The sequence below is a fragment of the Sorex fumeus genome, unplaced genomic scaffold (assembly GCF_029834395.1).
Source record: "Sorex fumeus unplaced genomic scaffold, SorFum_2.1 ptg000003l, whole genome shotgun sequence".
NCBI lineage: Eukaryota > Metazoa > Chordata > Mammalia > Eulipotyphla > Soricidae > Sorex > Sorex fumeus.
The window spans coordinates 10449042-10464728 of NW_026606060.1; the positions used below are offsets into that span (position 1 = coordinate 10449042).

Genomic DNA, 15687 nt, shown 5'->3' on the forward strand with positions numbered 1-15687 from the left:
GATTTTATAGCCTGCAACTTTACTATACAAGTCTATTGTTTCTAGGAGTTTTTTGTGAGCGGTTTTAGGGTTCTCTAAGTATAGTATCATATCATCTGCGAATAGTCAGAGCTTGATTTCTTCCTTTCCTACTTGGATGCCTTTAATATCTTTTTCTTGCCTAATCGCTATTGCAAGTACTTCCAGTACTATATTGAACAGTAGTGGAGAGAGTGGGCATCCTTGTCTCGTCCCTGATCTTAGGGGGAAGGCTCTCAGTTTTTCCCCATTGAGGATGATGCTTGCTGTAGGCTTGTGGTAGATGGCTTTAGCTATATTGATGAAAGTCCCCTCTATCCCCATTTTAGCCAGGGTTTTCATCATAAACAGGTGCTGGATCTTGTCAAATGCTTTCTCTGCATCTATTGATATGATCATATGATTTTTATCTTTTCTTTTGTTGATATGATGGATTATGTTGATTGATTTCCAAATGTAAAACCATCCTTGCATCCGCGGGATGAATCCCACTTGGTCATGGTGTATGATCTTTTTGATGAGTTTTGAATTCTATTTGGTAGTATTTTGTTGAGAATTTTCGCATCCGTGTTCATCAGGGATATCGGCCTGTAGTTTTCTTTTTTGTGGTGTCTTTGTTTCCTTTTGGTATTAGAGAGATATGGGCTTCATAGAAACTGTTTGGGAGAGTTTCTGTTTTTTCTTGTTTTGCTCAGCGGACCATATATATATAAAATGGTGGGGATTAAACCACAGCTGGCCACAGATAAGGCAAGAGCGTTAGCCCCAATCTATCTCTCTGACCCAGAAACTCTCAAATGATTTAAGAATGAGTGAAAGAAGACACTTTGTCAAATAAAACAAAAATGAATAAGTTAAAGGAATATCAGAAAAGTGAAATAAGATGTTATAAAAATCAGCTTTTTAATAATGATAAGAATATTCAATATTTTATTGCCATATTTAATATCATGATTATAAAAGTGTAGTATATTTCAATGCATGAAAAATATATAAGTAGAGAATGAATATATACATCGAATTACTCATTATATTTAAGATTCACTTAAGCAATTTAATATTTACATTAATTTTTCCAACTTCATATACAGTGCTTCCAAGAAGCCTCTTTCTCTTACTAAAATTTTGCTATGGACAAACCAAACTGCATTTATGAGATTAAGCTTTTTGCTTGTATCACTTAAAAAATTGATACAGCACTTCAAGGTGACTAGAGAAAGCATAATGCAGGATTTATGATGAATACAACACCATAGCACTGTCTTCTCGTTGTTCCTCAATTTGCTTGAGCGGACACCAGTAATGTCTCCATTGTGAGACTTGTTGTTACTGTTTTTGTCATATCGAATATACCAGGAGGAGCTTGCCAGGCTCTGCCATGCGGTCAGGATATTCTTGGTACCTTGCCTCTTCCCTCTCAGAGAGCTGGACAGAGGAATGACCTAGATCTGTGTATACAAGGCAAATACTATACACACTGTGCTATTTCTCCAGCTCTTTCAAACCATCACTTGATCACGTGATTGGAGTGGGGTGTCAGTGGCATCCTCCTCCCCCTTGTCTCCCCCCATTGTTTACATCGTCTCTTTAAAGGCAAAATAATAAAAAAAATCATTGCAAAGTGACATTCTTTCTTATGTCATAAATCATTTCTACAGTTTTGGAGAATCATGGACTTGTGTGTATGACTGTACCTAGAGGAACTCTAAGAGTGATCTCCCAGCATGCATGAAGGCTTACTAGTCTGCAGAGATAATTAAACTGCTATTTATTTATTTAATTTATTTTGGTTTCTGGGTCATACCTGGTAATGCACAGGGTTACTCCTTGCTCTGCACTCAGGAATTACTCCTGGCGGTGCTCAGGGGCCCATATCGGATGCTGGGAATCGAACCCTGATCGACTGCGTGCAAGGCAAACACCCTACCTGCTTGCTATCACTCCAGCCCCAATTAAGATGCTTTTATAGAGTTGGAGATAGGAGAGAAGGAAGAGAACCTTATGGCTGTACGGTATTGTTTTGTCTAGTTGGTGTCAGAGCTCCATTCTAGGGAGAGAAATTTAATATGCAAATGTAACCTGAAGATTTCAGGTGTTAAGATAGTTGCCAAAACTAGATTCCCATGTTGACTTCCCTGGTACCTGCATCACCTCTCTTAGAAGGGTGTGGCTTATGGTAGTTTTTTTTTTTAACACATTCAGTTTGAGATTAGAGTTAACTGTACCTGGGGTGACAAGTAGAGTAGATAAGGAGGAGAATGAAGTTTAACAGTGGTTAGTTCTAACACTTTTCAAGACCAATCAAGCAATGTATTGTGATGGGCTGATAAAAAAACTTCATTGGTAACATGCCAGTCAGTTGGATGCAGCAGAATCTTGTATCCAAAGCCATCCTCTGGTCTTCATGATGACAAGAAGGGAATTTTATAAAGAAAAAGAACAAGCAAGCATGTCTTTAGGAAGGTCGGTTCCAGACTAAAGAAAGACAGAATTAGAAATGTAATCATTCAATGTATATTCTATCTTATCTGCAATCCTACACAAAGTAAGGGTCAGGCTTCTGGGAAAAGAATAAACTGAGGACAAACTGTACTTATCTTCTGCCTTTGACACCAGGAGAATTGTCTTATTAAATATTGATATTTGACCCAGTTTTAAAGTAGAGTGAAAGATGATTCTGGAAATTTTACTTATTCAAGATAAAGGAAGAAATGTGATAAAACAAATAGAAAATGAAAAAGAAGAATAAGCAGAAAATGTAAATGAAGATGCAAACATTATTGTAAAGCTGGAAATTAGTAACTGCAACAAGTGTAATGGATGCAACTGAACCTTTCAAGAGGACAGAGACGGAAAGAAATTGACTGGGGAAGGAAGAAGATGAAAAAGGGAAGTCGTGAGGGAGCAGGGGCCAGGGTCTCAGGTACATTGGTGTTACAGAGGAGTGGTGTAGTCATACAGCCAAATTACAGTCAACTGAGAGCATGAGATCCAAACTACAACCATGAAACTTTAAAATGTGCCCATCAGGGTAGCAGGCTAATGGGGAACTGAAAGCAACTCAGGGACACCAGTGCAGGGTTATTGACTCCGGTTTTAATATTGGTGCTAGAACATGATACATCTAAAACTCAGTTATCAATAGCTTCCTAAATCGCAGTTCTCTCATTAAATGAATACTTGAAAAATGGCTACCAAATTAGCTAATAAAATATCATTTATTTTCTAATAAGATATCAAAGATATACAGGTACATAGGCATTCATAAGAAAGACTGAAAATGATGTGGAATCAATGAAAGCAAATCAACAAACAAATACAAATAAGTATTTATAACAGCAATATTAGTACCAATTGAAGGAAAACATTTTGGTAGAGATAAAAAGAAGACTGAACCATTGTCCCAGATGTGAGATATACAAAGGAGGTCCCTGACATCAAAAAAGTATATCCCTGTGGGCTGGAGCGATAACACAGAGGGTAGCGTGGTTGCCTGGCATGCAGCACATCTGGGATCAATTCCCAGCATACCATATGGTCCCCTGAGCACTGCCAGGAGCAATTCCTGAGTACAGAATCAGGAATAACATCTGTGTATTGCTGGGTGTGACCTAAAAAGCAAAAAAAAAAAAAGGTACATCCCCCTGCCCTCCACACACACAGACTCACACACACACATACCAACAAGTGCCATTTCTTATCAGTGTTGTTATGGGAGAAACAAGTAAAGTAAAGACTCTCCCGTTGATCATCGATTTGCTCGAACAGGCCCAGTAACGTTTCCATTAGAGACTTTGTTGTTACTGTCTTTGGCATATCGAATACGTCATGGGGAGCTTGCCAGGCTCTGCCATGCGGGCGAGATACTCTCGGTAGCTTGCCGGGCTCTCCGAGAGGGGCAGAGGAATCGAACTCAGGTTGGCCATGTTGGCTGCGTGCAAGGCAAACGCCCTACCGCTGTGCTATCGCTCCAGCCCTATGGATATTGTATCCTATATATATCAAATATCTTCTAATTTCTTAAAATAATTCATCTCTAGTTTTAATTTCAATTGCATTGGTTTAAATTTCCACTTGTTAGAAATGGACAATTATACAATTCAGATTTTAATAACTATTCCCCTGTATATCTATTATTTATTAGACTTTTTTTTTTTGCTTTTTGTGTCACACCCAACAGTGCTCAGGGGTTATTCCTGGCTCTGAACTCAAAAATTACTCTTGGCAGTGCTGGGGAAACCATATGGGATGCCGGGGATCGAACTCAGGTTGGCCGCTTGCAAGGCAAATGCCCTACCTGCTGTACTATCGCTCCAACCCATTATTAGACTATTCTTAATTTTCTCACATTAATTCTTTGTGGTTGAAGTTAATAGAGCTTGCATACATTTATTTAAACTAATTTACTATTTTAAAGTTTCCCTACTATTATAGTTGTAGGTCTTTTATTAATATTTTTGGTTTATTTTTAAAAATGTAGATAATATTAAATATCAAATTTTGGTGCTCACTCGAGCAAATTGATGAGTAATGGGATGTCAAGTGATCAAGTAATCAAATAATAGATTTTTTGAAAAATTGTATTCATTTTGTGTTTCTAATATATAATGTCTTGGTCCAAATGTATTAGCCCTAATTTGTAATATTATAGAAATTAATTTGACCATCTATTTATACTTTTCGTTGAGTTAATCTCATTTTATAAGATTGTATGTTTTAATGTATGACTGTCCTCGCCGCTGGGGCCCCTTGGAGGGGAGCGGGTTGAGCTTTCCTCCCCGCCCCGGGCTCCAGCAGCCAAAGACCTCCAGGACCAGCTACCACCATGCTGAGACCACTCTCCGCACACATGTAGGTACTGGAGAGGGACAAAGTCACGCGGGTTCCAGGGCCGAGATCTCCAAGCTTACTCGGTTTTGCGCCAAGCATCCTCCACCCAGATCCTCCAAATTCCAGTAGGCGGGGGCCACACCCACCAACTGGCTCCCTGGCGCCGTGTAATCCCATCAGCGGCCAAGACTCAGAGACTATAAAAACCAGCTCCCGCGCGAATGCGGCCTCGCGACATCTTATTATGACATCTTATTATCTCATTCCCACTTTGGACAAACTGGCAGGCTATCGAATGTAGCCTGCCCACAGGGCAGAGTCTGGCAAACTCCCCATGGCGTACCCAATATGCCAAATACCAGTAACAATGATGGGTCTCATTCTCCTAAAGAGCCTTGGATATAATCTCAGGGCTAGGATGAAGGAGAACGTTACTGGGGCCTGCTCGAGGCAATCGACGATTAACAGGATGATTTGTGATTGTGATTGATTGTGTATGTTTTAAGGATGCAGTTTTATGACTGTAAATTATTTGTTACCTCACTGAACCTACCACTATAGCAGAATCTTTCCCCACAGATTATTGCAGCGAGCAACTAGATCTTCCTCTTCTTCCACACCCTCTTTCTCCACCCACCAGACCTAGTAACTTAGGTTCTGCAGTTAGAGTCCAAGGGTTTCTTTTACTTTGGTTTTGAATGTTGCCTTGTTTTACTTCTCTGTATTCCACACATTAGTGAGGACTTCTGACACATGCAGATGTACCAGGAGGATAGTCGGTGAGAATGCAAATGTGTTCAGTCACCGTGGGAAAAAGTATGAAAACATCTCAATATGTATTTAAAACAACAAATATATATGTGCAATATTATAATTATATGTAATATTACATAATTCTGTGTGTAATATTACTCCATTCTTAGTTATCTACCCAATTAACACAAAAACACTACTTCGCAAAAATGAATGCACAGTAATCTTTATTACAGCACTATTTATAAGAGCCAAGATATGGAAACAGTTTTCTTGATGTATTTCTTGCTACAGATTGTCAGTTTTCTTAATTATTCAAGTATTTTAACAATTTTGTTCTTCTCAATTCTTGCTAAAGCAAAAATAAATTAAAAAATGTGTGAGGTTAAGTTTAATGTCAACCATTCTCTATTTGCTTTCTCACTTCACAGCCATCCATCTTTGCTAATTCCTCACCAAGACTTTCTTCAATTCCAATAATATTTCAGCAGCAAGAATCATCTCCCTCCTACTCTGTCACCAAGTGTTTGCCCCTTTGAGCCTGTTTTATTCTGTTTTAATGGGCTTCCATTTAAATCATCTATGCTTCCTGGTAAATCTACTTGTTAAATCTTTGTTCATATTTTCTTTTTTTAGTATTTCCATAGGAAAATGTAAAACATAAAAATCCAAAACTGAATGTAACAAGCAGCTACTCATACCTATACATACCATAACCAATTACTTTAAGATGATTTAAAAAAAATTTTATTAGTGAAACACCATGAGGTACAGTTGTAGACTGACAAATTTTTGTGCTTGGGTTTCTGTTATACAATGATTGAGTACCCATCCTTCCTCCAATGCCCATTCTCCACCACCATTAATCTCAGTATCCCCCCCACTCCCATCCCCCATCCCACCCTGCCTCTGTGGCAGGGCACTCCCTTTTATTCTCTCTCTCCTTTTGGGTGATTTTTAACTTTTATAAACTGTTTAGTGTTTCCAAATTTTCTCTCATAAATATAAATTATAAATATTAATTACTTTTTCAGACCTTAAATAGGAATTTTGTAAGAAATAAAGAAACGTAATTACTTTAAAAAATCACTTAGCATATTCATTTTTGGAATATCATTCAATTGTTGTATTCAAAAATGTAACAATGATTATTTGATGGTCTTCAATGTTTTTCAACATCTGGCACTGAGAGGAAAGAAAGAAATTGCAGACATTTCCTTTTATCATTCCAAATTTTCTCTTTTAAAAATATGTCCATTACTGTAGACTAATTATAGAGTAAGAATTAGCTGAAAGGGCATAATTTTCATTTGCTACACTAATGTGCTACATTGTGAATTGATTATATTTCTGATTGATTTTTATCCTAGCAGGTAAGTAAAATGAAGTAAAATTTAATTTTAACCTATTATGAAAGTTTTTTTTCCATATGCATTTCATTGTTAAATGCTTGTAAGTGTAGAATTTTATTCTTTGATGGATATAACACACAGTGTATTTGTGTAAGACAGTCTTGAAATGCATCACTATATTAAATTAGCCTCTTTGATTTTTCTATGTGAAAAAATGTCATAAATGTCTATGACAAAATAAGTTAGGTACGGTATAAAGTCTCTTTATCAATATACAAGTATATTATCTTTCTTACTTAATCTTTAGATATTACGTTGTTAGAATTGATGGAGGGATAAACTATTTACTTTTCTAAATCCTGCGGTATAAATATCCATCACCTGAAGGTGAATCATAAAGGAACTGAATGTTACTTGCCTAGGTCCAGTTGGCAGAAAGCCCCTATTGAGTGAGTGTTTCAATTTCATTATGAGTATTTAAAGAGCACACACATTCATACGCATTCATACACCTGGGCCCCACTTTGTAAATGCTATTATGTCAATTGCAGTCTTGGCACATCACTAAGTAGTGCAGTTATAAAAAGGTCACTTTTACTCATTCCTTTAAAGCTATTAAAGAATAAGCATCAATTATATATCTTGCCTCGACTATTAGAAAGGTCAAAAGTGGTAGAGTAAAAAAACAGGCTTATCTTGAAGTGAAAATGTGATTACGCCTCTTGAAAAGTATGATTTTTACTTTCATCTAAAAAAGATAACACTGTTTTTCTCAAAGGGCAAGCACTGCAAAACCAGAAAAACTTGTTTGTAGTTTCATGGTTTTTTTGGATCAATAGACAAATTATCTGTGGTTAGGCAAAGAGAAAAAAGTTGATTTTAGTTTGAAAAAAATATATTAATGTCATCATCATAGTAATATATGCTTATTGTAAAAATAGAAAATAGAAATATCACATTGCATGATATGTGAGGCTAAATTATATTAGCCTCATTTAAATATTTATGCTGTTTTAACTTTAAAATATATTAAAATATATTAATGTTTTGTTATGTAAAATGTATAGCTTTAAACTAAAATGATTCATTTCTAAAAAGCAGAGGTGTATCAATAGAGAAAAAAATTGCAATGTATTTCAGAATTACATATTAAAAATATTTTTCACCTTGTAGGAAAACTTTTGCAATTTTTATTTCAAAACCTGAGAATATCAGAAACTTTTCAAATGTAATTGACTCTCATCCCCAAGAAAATACCAACAAACACAGAAGCAGAAAGGAAAAGGTAAAAGCTACTCTCAAACTACTTACCAGATGCACTCAAACTACCTGCCAACCACCAAGTACTTTGCTGATATTTGTAACTAACATTTTGATACTAAATTGGCAGAGGCTGAATGAAAAGGTGACTGAAGGCAGCTTCTTAAAACTGTAGAAAATAAGCTTCTAAATTCTACTGTATAAATATTTCTGCATTAAGTCTCCCTGAATTGTCAAACTTCATCAAAAGCTCAATTTCATAGAATATTATTACAGAAGATATAAGCAAGCCTTTTCCTCTTTTATGGCTAAAAATTTGCTCAGGAACAAACATTTTCAGGTAAAATTTATAGTGAATCATCTTGCTAGGAAAAGAGATTTATGCTTCTTTATAGTGAATTAAAATAATTCTGATTACACTGAAACATGAGGAGACATAATTGTCTTAAGATATATAGGTAAAATATCATGCTAATATTCTAACAAAACATACAGAAAAAACAACACCACATACACACAAATACACACACACAGAGGACACTTTACTTGATTTTTCTAATTATGAGATCACTGTAATTCCAATAACAAAGTGATTTTTATTTCACTTTCTATTTTGATTATATTTATTTGATTTTTAATGTTCATCTAGGCACTGTGACTTACAATACATATATATAATAATTCAACATTATTATGGTGGAAGTGAAGGAATGGGAGGTACATAAGGGTACCAGGAAATCTAGTTCCTTACAATCGGTTATTTCAAATCTTATTTGCATGAGTTTAGCCAGTCAAATAGATTATGGAAATGGCTAAGACACAGAGATAACAAACTTATAAAAGGGACACAAGTCAGGTAACTTCCTCTTTGACCATCCAATTGCACCTAGACAGAAGGTAGGTTCTCTCTGAACCCAGTCTCTTTCTCCTGGAGATGAAAAAAAAAAAAAGCTGTAGTTCTCTCATATGGCTGAAGAACAAAGGAAAACCAAAGAGACAAAGAGCATAGAACACCCATAGTATGGAACAGACACTTGCGACAGAGCAATGGATCTTTAAGAATGGATATTGTGGGACAAGCCCAAGGAGGGACAGACCAGTGAAGCATACAGGACATCAAGGGACCTGAAACTACCTTCTTAAGCTAGTAAAGAACTCCAACATCGCCCAGTAGGTTGAACCCTTTGGGTCTGTTTCCATTGGCAGTTTGTTGCTCCTTTACTAGGTTTCTTTATATTCATCATATGGGGAGAGCTTGCCTTCTTTATTCGTCTCCTAACTGATCTTCCCACAGTTTCATCCACATATGAAATGGTGTCATTTCTTTCTTTTTTCCCTTAAAGCCAAATATCATCTTATTTTGGCTTCCACCAATGAGATGAGAAGACATGAGAAAACATACAACCAGTTTTGACAGGGATGTGAGAGAAGGAACCATCACCCACTGTTGGGAATATTGTCTGATTCAGCCTCTGTGTAAACCAGTATGGAGATGTTTCCAAATATAAAACTTCCCCATGATGTTGCAATTTCATTTATTGGCATCTACTGTAGAGGCTAAAATGACATTTCACAAAGATATTTGCACTCCTGGGTTCATTGAAGCACGATTCAGAATAAATATCCAAGATTTGGAAACAAGCTACGTGCACAGGAACAGATCAAAGGATAATAATTTCACTAATTTGAAGCACATTTTTTTCGTCAAGTAATTTAAATTTCCTTAAAAGGTGTCTTTCTGGGACTGAAGAAAAACCAGAGCTGGTAGGGTGCTTGCCTTGTATGCAGCTGTTTTGAGTTCCAGTTCCTGTCACCCTATATGATCCTGAATCACTTAATCACTTAATCCCCGTTATTCATCGATTTATTCGAGCGGGTGCCAGTAACGTCTCCATTCATCCCGGTTGCGTGCTAGCGTAGCCCAATGGTATCTGTTCGTTTTAGGAACATGCAGAACATGATCCTGAAGTCCTGCCAAAAATAATTCCTGAGCATTAATTAATCTAGTATGTATTTGACAAATTAAATACTAAATATAATTTCCCCCCATTTCATGCTTACATTATTTTAGCCAGACTTAGAAAGCAGAGAGTAATTTTCTAAAAATCATATGCATAGAAAAAAGTAGAACAATAATGGTTATTTTGACTCTCAGTGAATTCAATACTCCAGTTCTTCTATCCACACCATAAAAATAAATGAAATCTCCACACATGGTTTCAGTGTTTATGTAGTGTTCGTATGGGTCCCATTTTAATTTTTATAAAAGTCTCACTAGTGAATGAAAACTGCTGACCATTTTCTTAATGCCTTGTAGGAGTTTAATTTACAGGAGTAAGTTTCTAAATTATACGTGACCAATGCATCTTATAAGTACAGTATTATGTTTTATCAACAAATTTCAACATCTTGTCTGACATCACACCAAAGGCAGTGTTTTAAATCAATGTGTCAGAGTTTTCAGGAAGTGTTACATGTTTTCATGTTTTTCCCCCTGAGGTATACAAAATAGTTAGGAAGATGGCATTTAAAATGAAAACATACGTTAGAAAACCATGGAAGTAAAGGGAATATAGCGATCGTTTGTCTCCTGCTAGTTACCCATTGTAGAATTGTAGAATTTTTTTTTTCTGTATCCTTCTTTCATTACCTCTCCCTCCAAATCTAGGTAATTTAGGTTTGAGAGTATGTTTCTTAACAAGTCTTATGTGCTTTTGAAGCAGAGACTCCATAAAGGCAGAATAAATGTTCCTTTAGTCTCCCCTTAGTTTTAGTTTTTAAGGTCATTTTAAAATTTTCATAGTTTTTCTCTCTCTGAGCATCTTAATCTGCAATTGGGACAAACTATGTTAACTAATTGCCTTTTCCACTTTCTTTTGTATTTTTTCTTCTTGGGTCACACCCGGCTATGCACAGGGGTTACTCCTGGTTCATGCACTCAGGAATTACTCATGGCAGTGCTTGGGGGACCATGTGGGATTCTAGGAATTGAACTTGGGTCGGCCTCATACAGGGCAAATGCCCTACGCACTGTGCTATCGCTCCAGTTCAGTTCCTCTTTCTTTACATTAAATTTTACTCTCATGTTTTACGAGCACTGCATTCACTTTCTAAAACATAAAGAAAGATAATTATTCTTTTCTTTGTTCCATCCTATTCAAATTCTATGCTAGACCCCTTGAACAATTCATAGTATGTCATCATTTAAGAACAAGCCTAGATTATTTTCTTTAATGGTAACTAGTCCACATTTTCTATTTCACAAATTCTGAAAATATATTATCTAATAGAAAATGAACATATTGAATTTTTCCCAAAAATAAAATCTTGGATTGCTTTTAGTAGTTATAGGAAAAATGACTTTTTAATAGAAATTTATTTATTGAATTACCGTGAGAACAGTTACAGAGCTTTCGGGTTTAAGACTCGGTCATCCAATGATGGAACACCTGTTCCTTCACCAGTGCACATTTTCCACCAACCAAAGCCCCAGTATATACTCCATCCCACACCCGCACTCTACCTGTGTGGCAGATGATTTCCACATTACTCTCTCTCTCTACTTTGATTACATTCAATATTTTGACAACAGGCTCACAATTGTTATTTGGTATTTTACCCCAACACGTAGACCTGATGAAAAGGCAACATTAGGCCATTTATTTTCTATTGCTGATTATGAATAGCATATAATTTTGGAATTCTAAAATTTTAATAATTGAATCTGGAAGGATTTCTGCCAAAAGCTGCTGGATTCCGAGATTCGTTTGTAAGTCTCTGGGATCATGGCTGTTAAGCAGTGTGATCGGTAGCCAGAGGAGCTATTCATGGTGGCTACTTAGGGTCTTGTTTGGGTGAGGAGGACAAGGGCCAGCTCCACCCCCTTCCTGTGACTCGCCTGTCTCATCACTGCTGGCCCGTACCTGACTATTCAATGGCTTCTGGAAGATGGCGGCCACCAAGCCGCCATGGGGAATAGGCAGAGGAATAGCACCTTTTCCTATCTGGGGTGGCCCGGCACTGGAAACCTAATGGAAAGTCCAGATGCATTTCTGCCAAAAGCTGCTGGGTTCCAAGATTCATTTGTGAGTCTCTGGGATCATGGCCATTCAGCAGCTTGATCAGTAGCTAGAGGGGCAGGAAAAATGACTTTTTAAAGTCCATACTAAAACTAAAAAAAACCTATTTTAATCTTTTTTTCTACAGAAGAATGAATTTTATTTTATATTTTTAAGGTTCTTTTGTTTTGTTTTGTTTTTGGATCACACCCAGCAGTTCTCATGGCTTCTTACTGGCTCTACACTAATGCATGACTCCTGACAGGGTTTATTTGGACAACATGGGTTTCAAAGATTGGACCTGGGTCAGCCATGTGCAAGGCAAGTATCTCAGATGGTATTTTGCAAATATCTCACCATTTCTAAGATAGAGAAATGAGCATTGGCTATACTAACAGTCTGAATTTTAAAAGGAAATTTTAAAAGAGAACTGAATTTTGAAAAGAAAAAACTTTCCTATTGTCATTCAGCTACTAATGACAGAAGTGCACTTGCCACCCACATCTGTGTCACTAAGAAAATATTCTATTTTTACTGAAACATGGTGCTACTTTCTCTCCATAATTTATGCATCTACTTAAACTCAAAGGATGACAATAACAAGAAAAATTTAATGGAGAAATTACATTGAGACATATTATGTGCACAATTAAGAAATTCAATCATTTGAATAAAACTTCTATAAGGCATTAGTAAAATGGTCAGCAGTTTTTATTCATTCATGAGTCCTTTATATTAAAACATATGTACCAGATAAATACAGCTTAAACACTAAAAGCATGCGTAAAGAGTTTACTTATTTTTGTGACTTGAGCAAGAAATGGAGGGCTCTGCTGAGTGCCAAAAATACCTGAGTTTTTGTTTTATCATTGACTTTTTCCTAGGTATATGATATTTGAAAAACTACTCCACATTCGAAGCCTTGTTACCTACATTGTCTTGAGTCTGGCTGGTGATACTTGGAAGTCCTCTAAATAACTATAGAAACTTATTATTTGCTGCACATTTGTGATCTTCTAGGCATGGTTCTAAGAATATTATTGTGTTCATTTAATTTGTAAATAAATTCTTGAGTTAGGTCCTATCATCCTTGATGCTTTACAGACAGAATAAAGAAATACTGTAAAGTACTTACCAAAGAATTCCAGAAAATTAGACTCTGAGGCCTATCCTGTTAATCATTGTGCTTAGTTTCTTTTCATTAAATGAACATTAAATGTGTGGCGATACATTTCAAACTATCAACTCAGTTTTTATTAAATATTTATAATATTTATATCAGTTCATTATATATGCACATGCATAATTTTAAATCTACCACTTACAATTTGACTATTTTAAAAGGGTTAGAGTAGGGCACACAAATATATTTTGTGTATATTAAAATGTGAAATTTCAATTACAAAATTATTTGATATTGTTTCATAATTATTAATTTCATAAATTATAATATATATTTTACAAATAACCCCAATGAACCAAGCCCAAATAAATTAATAGCTAAATTGAAAATTTAAAGGGGACCCATGATAATACAGGTATTGGCATGTAAGCAAGCTGATGCTGATACCTGGATCCACAATGCTTTTTGAACCACTCTGGGGATACTTTAGAAAAATCTGCAGGGGTAACCCTATTGGTCCCCACCACCTCAAAGCCCAAACTGTACTGTATACCTGGGCCATAGCACTAAACCATCAGTGCAATTGGCTAAGGATTTTTGATGTAAATACTTGGGCACCGTCATAAAGGGGAAAAATGTAAAAGAAAGAAAGAAAGAAAGAAAGAAAGAAAGAAAGAAAGAAAGAAAGAAAGAAAGGAAGGGAGGGAGGGAGGGAGGGAGGGAGGGAGGAAGGGAAGAAGGAAGGAAGGAAGGAAGGAAGGAAGGAAGGAAGGGAGGGAGGGAGGGGGAGGGAGGGAGAAAGAAAGAAAGAAAGAAAGAAAGAAAGAAAGAAAGAAAGAAAGAAAGAAAGAAAGAAAGAAAGAGAGAGAGAGGTAGGAAAGAAAGAAGGAAGGTAGGAAGGAAGAAAGGAAGGAAGGAAAGAAGGAAGGAAGGGAGGGAGGGAAAAGAAGGAATGAAGGAAGGAGAGAAGGAAGAAAAAGAAAGAGAAAGAAGAAAGGAGAAAGAAAGAAAGAAAGAAAGAAAGAAAGAAAGAAAGAAAGAAAGAAAGAAAGAGAGAGAGAGAAAGAAAAAAGAGAAAGGAAAGAGAGTAAGAAAGAAAAAGAAAGAAGGAAAGAGAGAGAAAGAAAAAGAAGAAAGGAGAAAGAGAGAAAGAAGGAAGGAGAAGGAGGGAGAAAGAAGAAAGGAGAGGCACTCTGAGGAAAGGTCAGCAAGCAGGGAGACGCCGTCCCATCGCCATGGGCAAGGGAGACCCCAACAATCCGAGGGGCAAGATGTCCTCGTGCTCCTTGTTCATGCAGAGGTGCCGGGAGGAGCACAAGAAGAAGCACCCCGACTCGAGGGTCAGCTTCGCCAAATTCTCCAAGAAGTGCTCGGAGAGATGGAAGACCATGTCGGCCAAGAAGTCCAAAGTTTGAAGACATGACCAAGAGTCACAAGGCCCGCGATGACAGGCAGATGAAGAATCACGTGCCGTCCAAAGTGGACAAAAAGGGCAAGAAGAAAGACCCCAACGCACCGAAAAGGCCCCAGTCTGCCTTCTTTCTGTTTTGCTCCAAATATCGCCCCAAGTTAAAGAGCGAGCACCCCGGCCTGTCCAGGATAAGCAGCTGTACCAACGGAAAGAGTATTCAATATGCCAAACACAGTAACAAGAAGTCTCACAATGGAAACGTTACTGGGCCGCTGGAGCAAATTGATGAACAACGGGAGGACAGACAGACATGAACGGAAAGCGGGGAAGCTCAAGGAGAAATACGAGGGTATTGCTGCATACCGCACCAAGGGCAAAAGGGAAGTGGTAAAGAAAGGTCCCGGCAGGCCAACAGGCTCAAAGAAGAACAATGAGCCAGAAGATGAGGAAGAGGATGAGGAGGAAGAAGAAGGAAGAAGGGAAGGGAGATGATGAATAAATGGCTATCCTGTAATATGTATGGAGTGTGCATGTCTGCTCAGGCAATTGTTTTGCTAAGAATGTGAATTCAAGTGCAGCTCAATATTATCTGCAGTATAAAAACTGTACAGATTTTTGTATAGCTGATAAAATTCTTTGTAGAGAAAATACTTTTTTTTTTAAAAAAAATGCAGGTCTACAACTTTTTTGAGGGGCTACTATATAGATTCTAAAGCTTCTGATGTTGAATGTTTCAAAATATTTAATGGTTTCTTTAATTGTTTGACTTATGTATGGTAGCACAGCAAATTTGTAGGAATTAGTATGATAGTAAATTTGGGGTTTTTTGGAATATTGCATTTTGTTTTTTTAAAAAAAATTAATAAAATTATGTATATAAAA

General features: G+C 36.7%; 1 pseudogene; it reads left to right on the forward strand.

Moving 5' to 3' along the window:
- Positions 1 to 14629: 14629 nt before the first annotated feature.
- Positions 14630 to 15462, forward strand: LOC130027403 (high mobility group protein B2-like; annotated as a pseudogene).
- The last annotated feature ends 225 nt before the right edge of the window (positions 15463 to 15687 follow it).